Source organism: Schistocerca piceifrons, chromosome 5 (assembly GCF_021461385.2).
Source record: "Schistocerca piceifrons isolate TAMUIC-IGC-003096 chromosome 5, iqSchPice1.1, whole genome shotgun sequence".
Classification (NCBI taxonomy): Eukaryota; Metazoa; Arthropoda; class Insecta; order Orthoptera; family Acrididae; genus Schistocerca; species Schistocerca piceifrons.
Genome location: NC_060142.1, coordinates 310,147,325 through 310,155,230, shown reverse-complemented (window position 1 = coordinate 310,155,230; position 7,906 = coordinate 310,147,325).

Below are 7,906 nucleotides of genomic sequence, written 5' to 3'. Positions count from 1 at the left end.
TTCTTTTCAACTGTTATTACACGGTAAGTTACTTTGGTATAGATAAACAATCATTTCTGTTTTTGCAGACAGATAATTTTAATTTCAATATCATTAAATTCGTAAATTCTTACGTGAATGGTTTCAATTATGTGGCACCTACACAAAAGGTCCTATCATTAACATACGAAATTATTTGATTTCTTCGTGATTACGTATCCAGAAAATTTATCTAAGTATTCAATAATTTAATTGTAATGGCATTACAATTTACAATTCTTTTTAAAACTGTTCTTTTTTAAACTTATGGAAACACACACAAGGGAAAAGTATTATTTTTTAAAGTTGTGGGAACACATACAAGAGAGAGGTAGTTTTGCCGTAATAGAACAATTTTTATGTAAAGGGTGGACCGTGTTTGCGAATGAAAAAGCGCCGTGTTTAGCACATTAATTTTCAAACGGCTCGTGGGTTTGTTAGCCTTGGATATATAAATAAATCGCGTCAAATCCTGCAAAGAACTGTCTTTGTCGAATCATTATCCATTTCCCTATGTACATTTTCAGTGTATGACCATTTATATTAATTACAGTGACGGTTAAGCCGCCCGCATCAGCTTGATCCGTGAATGATTTATTAGTTGTCCTGACACTTCAGGTAGTTTCCATTCTATACCTCTTAAATGTCTGCTGAAAACTCCGCATTCACTGATTGTTTTTCACATACGAGTATATCACTGCAATAGAACAAAACTGCTAACCCCATCTGGTAGTGATGTTTGCATTTCAGACACGATGAAAGGGTTCCTCTGGAAGCTCTGTTCAGTTCACCAAAAGAATTTTGACTATCTTTACTATTCTCTTACTTCCTTTCGTGTCTGTCTAGCCACTATTTTCACTCGTTATAAATACAAAAACCCTTTCACAGATTCCGTGACCTATAAACTTGTACTGATTGTTTTTCATCATGTAAATTAGTTAATTCTTATTATAACTGATATTCAGGACTATTTTCAAACTTATTTTCATACTTTCTTTTATGTATTGTTAAAATTTATCTGGCGTAGGGGCAGGCAACACGCTGTCGTCGCTAAAACGAAGCTGATTCACGTATATTATGTTAATAAATAAGTAATACTTCTTATTTGGACCACTTTGGAGACCTTAAAAATACTCTATCACTGATGTCACTACTGAAAAAAGTTGTGATCGCAAGAAATTATTGCCTGACTTGTCTTCCAGTTCTGTATTTAGCAATTTCCAGATGAAGTGTCTTACATAGTTTTCGGTGTAATGACGGAGGCAGAATCATTGTCGTGTTTTCTCTCCTCATATTTTCAATGAAACTCACATGTGTACATTGTGCCATGTAGTGCAGGGGTGTCCAGCCTGCAACCCACGGGCCGCATGCGACCCTAAGCAAGTATCATTGCGGCCCAAAGCGAGCATCAATGCGGAACAAGAAGCTACGATTCATCACCCGACAGGGAGAAAAATTCCATAAGAATCCGTTTACATAAAGTCATGATAAATTCAATATTTTCAGTCTGAAACATCAGCCGCACGTTGTTCTCATATCTCTTTTTTTCTTTTTCCTTTTTTCAGCATTTAATGTTAGTGGCGTTAAGTAAGTGATACTCTCCTTCTTCCAATGTGGCCTATGTACACCAAAAGATCGGGTACCCATGATTTACTGGTTTACAAGAAAATGATTGCTGAAAGGCTGAAACAGATGTTTACCCTTTTTCACGAATACCAATACTTACAGAGTTATCACAACATCCCTGTAGCTCAAGAATGAAATGGAGAAAGTAAATAAAACTAGATAATTCAAACATAAAATTATCACGTTAGGATGGCTTTACGGTGCTGCTTCGTCAAGCCGAAGTTCTTTTTTCGTAAAATATACGAGAAAGTAGTACGCGAAGCAAACGAGAGTTGAGAAGCTAGAAACATCCTGCTTGCTCCAAGCCCAGGTGTCAGCTACACAGTACTTTCTGACTGTCGTCGAGAGGAGGAGGTGTATATCTCATTCCATGTTGGGACAACACGAATCAGGAATTGCTAAGGAATTTGCCTGTTCGAACACAGCCTAAGATTGTTACTATGCCAGTTGTTTAAGCTGTTGACGAACAAAAGAGAAAAGAATTTTCATGTGTATATTGTACTGTCGCCTAGAATGCCATAAATGAAAAAAAAGAAAAAAAAGAAATCTGACTGAGTTCGTTTAGTGCAAAGTGTCGTAATGTCAAATACTCAATGAAAAAGTGACAACGAAGAGTTGAAAAGAGAATATCAACATACCCGCTTGTATGTCATTGGCACCTACGTCACACAGCGCCTACATACCTCCATCATGGCCCTCTAATCAGTTGTGGTTGGTGATCATACGGTGTGGCTGCCCAAAGTGGGCAGAGTGATTTGGAGCCCTTGCACTGACGAGGCGGACCGCATGTTTTGGGTAACTTTATGTACTTGAAGGTGAGATTTTAAAATCCCGAAACCGGTCGTGGTTGGAATAAATAATTAGTACAACTGAAGTCAGTCTCTTCAAATTAATTAGTCATGCCTCTCAGTTGCGTGTGTACTACATAATCAGACCTCGTATTATCTGTAACTTAATACGAAAATATAAGTTGTTAAATGTAAATTTTTTCGTTCATGTGAAGTAGTATCCCGTGCCATATAATACATTAATGATCTACATTCAAGCGCGAAAGAAACTGTTATAGACATGCGTATTCTAATACAGAGATATGTAAACAAACAGAATACGGCGCTGCGGTCGGCAACGCCTATACAAGCCACAAGGGTCTGGCGCAGCTGTTAGATCGGTTAATGCTGCTACAATGGCACGTTATCAAGATTTGTGTTTTAAAGTGGTGTTATAGTCGGCGCAGGAACGATGGGACACAGAATCTTCGAGGTAGCGATGAAGTGGGGAACTTGCCGTCAGACCGTCACACGAACGTGTCGTAAATATCAGGAATCCGATAAAACATCAAATTTACGACATCGCTGCGACCAGAAAAAGATCCTACAAAAATGTGACCATAGTCCAGCCTGACAGAAGTACAACCCTTTCGCAAACTGCAGCAGATTTCAGTGCTGGGCCATCAACAAGTGTCAGGGTACGGACCATTCAACGAATACCATCGATAAGGGCTTTTCGGAGCCGAAAGCCATCTCGTGTACCCTCAAAGACTGCACAACACCAAGCTTTACGCCTCACCTGGTCCCGCCAGCACCGACATTGGAGTATTAATTCCTGGAAACATGTTGGCTGGTCGGACGAGTCTCGTTTCAAATTGTATCGAAGGGAAGGACGTGTACGGAAATGGAGACAACCTCAAGGTTCCATGGATCCTGCATGTCAGCAGGAGACAGTTCAAACTGGTGGACGCTCTGTAACGGTGTGGGGCGCGTGCACTTGGAGTGATATGGGACCCCTGATATGTCTGGATACGAGTCTGTCATGTGACACGTAAGCATCCTGTCTGATCACCTGTATCCATTCACGTCCATTGTGCATTCTGACGGGCTTGGGCAATTCCAGCAGGACACCCCAGACGTCCAGAATTGCTACAGAGTGGCTCCAGGAACACTCTTCTGAGTTTAAACACTTCCGCTGGCCACCAGACTCTCCAGACATGAACATTATTGAGCATATCTTAGATGCAAGTTGCTGTTCAGAAGAGATCTCCACACCCTCGTACTCTTACCGATTTATGTACAGTCTTTCAGGATCCATGGTATCAGTTCCCTATAACACTACTTTAGACATTAGTTGAGTCCATTCCGTGTCGTGTTTCGGCACATCTTCATGCTTGCGGGGGACCTGCACGATGTTAGGTATGTGTACCAGTTTCTTTGGCTCTTCACTGTATATTTGCTATGAAAAGTATCACATTTAGCGTATTTGCATTATATGATTGTTGGCCGCCATTACATTATAGAGTAGGCCACAGGAGGCGTTATTAGCAGAAGAGAACTGGTGAAATTTCATACTTTCACAAAGCTTTAAATATTTATCAAAAATATTGCAAAGATTTTCAGTTATTTCGTTTGTAGTGTGGTAAATAATCCGTGTATGTTAACACGTAGTCATCTGCAAAGTCATTCCTATTTTACTGAAAGGAAGATATTAAATGAACAATAAGAAACTACTTGTTTGTATCTGTACATATCCTCGAACCTCAATCCATTAAATAAATGAGCTCATTTTCTCCTCTTATGACTTGTAATGTGACATGATGACTCCCAACGTAATGTTACGTGAAAGGAGAAAGCTAAACGTTGAACACGGTTTATTCTCTGTTCTAAAAATAAAATCTGAGATATCATCTAAAACAATATTAATTGACAGCCATGAGATTAAATATTTTTTGTATTTTTATGCATAGTAGAAACCCACTACGACGGAAATAGGCCCCACAGAGTTTCTCGTTATAATACTACCTATATTTTCCGATCGCGACGTTTCCATATACATCAGTCACCATGTATATTCAGTTACGAAATCCAAATATTTGTTTTGTTCCAAAGAAAAGAAGATAAAGATGAGCTTATGTTGTAATTGGCTGAAGAGGGATCCATGAAAATCTGAGATGAAATTGTTCACAGTGACTGGGATCTTCCTTTCGTACTTTCACAGTGCCATGGATATATATAGTGATTCCTTTCTTATTTTTAGTTTCCTTCTTTACGAAGTTTCGATTCCCTAGAGAAGTGGCACACCCCATTAATCTGCCAGAACACATCCGGTAGAGCGCTGACAAAAGAAACGTAGCATATTCTGGAACCGTCGAGAAGCGAGGAAGGAGCAGGGAGGCCCCAAGGGTGCGGTCTGTTAGCACAAGTCGGTCGACGGGTTCTAATTAGCTTTTGTTTGAGCTCGCGTCTCTGCTGAAAGAAGTCCACAGCGGGCGTCTACGGGACGGGATCGCGCTCGTGTGTGTGTGTGTCAGGCCTAGGGGAGCGCGCGCAGCCATTAGCAATGCAAGCCGGCCGAACAATCGCCGGTCTTAGAGGCCGGATGAATAAGTGAGCGAGCTATCAGGCGGCCCGCGGGTGATATCGCATGCAGTATTTGCTGCGGCTCGGCTCGGCCCGCGGCCTTGGCGCCGCCCACGTCGATACGCAGAGGTGCGGCCCAGCTGAGGGCGGACCGGGGGCGGGACGCCGCCACCCGCTGGCCCCGCCCACACCTCTCGGCCACAACATCACCACCCTTCGCACATTTGTCGCACAAGTCACGCATCAAAGCTTACTCCAAGTCGGCGTGGAGTACCTGTAGGTTTCACTGTAGGATTCTCAGCATCCACTTCCCCTTTTGCTTTCGTTCATGACTTCTTAAGTAATAGAACCCAGTACGTTGTCCTCGATGGTGAGTGTTCATCAGAGGTGAGGGTATCATCTGGAGTGCCCCAGAGAAATGTGGTAGGTGCGCTGTTGTTTTCTATCTACATAGCTGATCTTTTGGATAGGGTGGATAGCAATGTCCAGCTGCTTACTGATGATGCCGTGGTGTACGGGAAGGTGTCGTCGTTGAGTGACTGAAGGAGGATACAAGATGACTTGGACAGGATTTGTGATTGGTGTAAAGAATGGCAGCTAACTCTAAATATAGATAAATGTAAATTAATGCAGATGAATAGGAAAAAGTATCCTGTAATGTTTGTATACTCCATTAGTAGTGTAGCGCTTGACACAGTAACGTCGATTAAATATTTGGGCGTAACATTGCAGAGTGATATCAAGTGGGACAAGCATGTAATGGCAGTTGTGAGGAAGGCGGATAGTCGTCATCGGTTCATTGGTAGACTTTTGGGAAGATGTGGTTCATCTGTAAAGGAGACCGTTTATAGAACGCTGGTGCGACCTATTCTTGAGTACTGCTCGAGCGTTTGGGATCCCTATCAGGTCGGATTGAGGGAGGACATAGAAGCAATTCAGAGGCGGGCTGCTAGATTTGTTACTGGTGTGTTTGATCATCATGCGAGTGTTACGGAAATGCTTCAGGAACTCGGGTGGGAGTCTATAGAGGAAAGGAGGCGTTCTTTACGTGAATCGCTACTCATCAAATTTAGAGAACCAGCATTTGAGGCTGACTGCAGTGCAATTTTACTGCCGCCAACTTACTGTTCGCGGAAAGACCACAAAGATACGATACGAGAGATTAGGGCTCGTACAGAGGCATATAGGCAGTCATTTTTCCCTAGTTTTGTTTGAGAGTGGAACAGGGAGAGAAGATGCTAGTTGTGGTACGATGTACCCTCCGCCACGCACCGTATGGTGGATTGCAGAGTATGTATGTAGATGTAGATGTAGATGTATCGTCTTCATGTTTCTACAGTTGCTATCCTTTTGGTAATCATAAAATTTTAATTATCACACTGAAAAGAAATCATACTAAGACCATGAACCCGGGTTTGGCAGTGTGGACGGCGGCCGTGAGAGAACTGCCGTACTGTCTTGAACGCTTCGTTGCAAGAAAACACTATCCCCTGGTTACAAATTGCCGATTTTTTATTGCTCTCCAATCCCCAACGGGATCACTTACCAGAGTGGTACAGGCAGCAGACAGCCGATGTGTTATAAAAAAAATGGCTCTGAGCACTATGGGACTCAACATCTTAGGTCATAAGCCCCCTAGAACTTAGAACTACTTAAACCTAACTAACCTGCGACCGTAGCAGCCCTGCGGTTCCGGACAGCAGCACCAGAACCGCACGGCCACCGCGGCCGGCGATGTGTTATCGTCTATCAATAAGCCCTCCAATCATCCTCCAACAAAGCTCACGCAGTAGCGTAGTAAATATCCACACCTCTGTAACAAATGTTTCAAATCGTCCGATGACATCTCAGATTCGTGATGTCGGAAGCCACCAGGTAATGAAAATGACAAAATATAAAAGAAGACGTTCACCAGTATACAGCAGCGAACCACCCTGTAGAGGACGCAGCTAGTCGGTCGAAACGTAGGAGAATTTAGCTGTTTTGGTACTTACAATGACGCGGCCCAGTCCCCCAAAATTATTTTATCTGAAACTAGTAATGTTGTTTATTATTATCTACATGTTTTCGCTTCAGTGTGGCAACTTATACCCTAAGGTGGACGACTTGACAGAGACCTTCCTTGTGAAAGCCAGAAAATCATGTCAGTGTCATTCCGGTAATTCGTGCCATCTAATGGCTCCTTTATTTGAAAAAAGGGAAATCCATGGAGAAGGCAGGTGGAGGACGTTAAGGGAAACCTGTTCGCTCAAAGAAGCATCATGTGAAACTGTGTTCTGCAAGTATGAGCCACTGCGTTGCCATGGACCCAAACGCCCCCTCCACAGTCCTCCCGTGACGTCGTCAAGATATTTCAATAGTACTCGTCTGTGACGGTTTCCCCATTGCAAGTATAATTTGCTAGAACCACCACCTTACAAAACACACTTTGCTCCATAGTTGTTGGGTCTTCAAATTTTCCAGCGATGTTGGTTCCAAAAAGTCAACGCGGTCGACCCCCATTCCGAGGACTCGGGTGTGTTTCCCAGTGTTGCTAGAAATTTTTCCTGGATCGGGGTGCCGCGGCTACAGGACATGAAAACCGACAACGGCCGGGAGGGCTGTGTGCCGACCCCAAGCCCCTCAATACTGCATCGAGCGAAGCAATCGCTGGAGGGTGACATGGCGGTCAGTCGCTAACTATAGGCCAGCTAGGGCTTGTGAACGAAGTTTAAGTTTTCGGAAAACCAAATTGATGTTAGTTTGGTTCACCTTTTATGGCGATATTGAATCAAAATAGTCGGCCTCGGTAGCTGAGTAGCAGCGCATCGGCCTACCACGAAATGTTTCTCGTATTGCCACACGGTTTTCCTTGGTGGGGCGACGGGGACGGAATCAACATCGGCTAATGTTGCTAATTCTGGATCTACGTG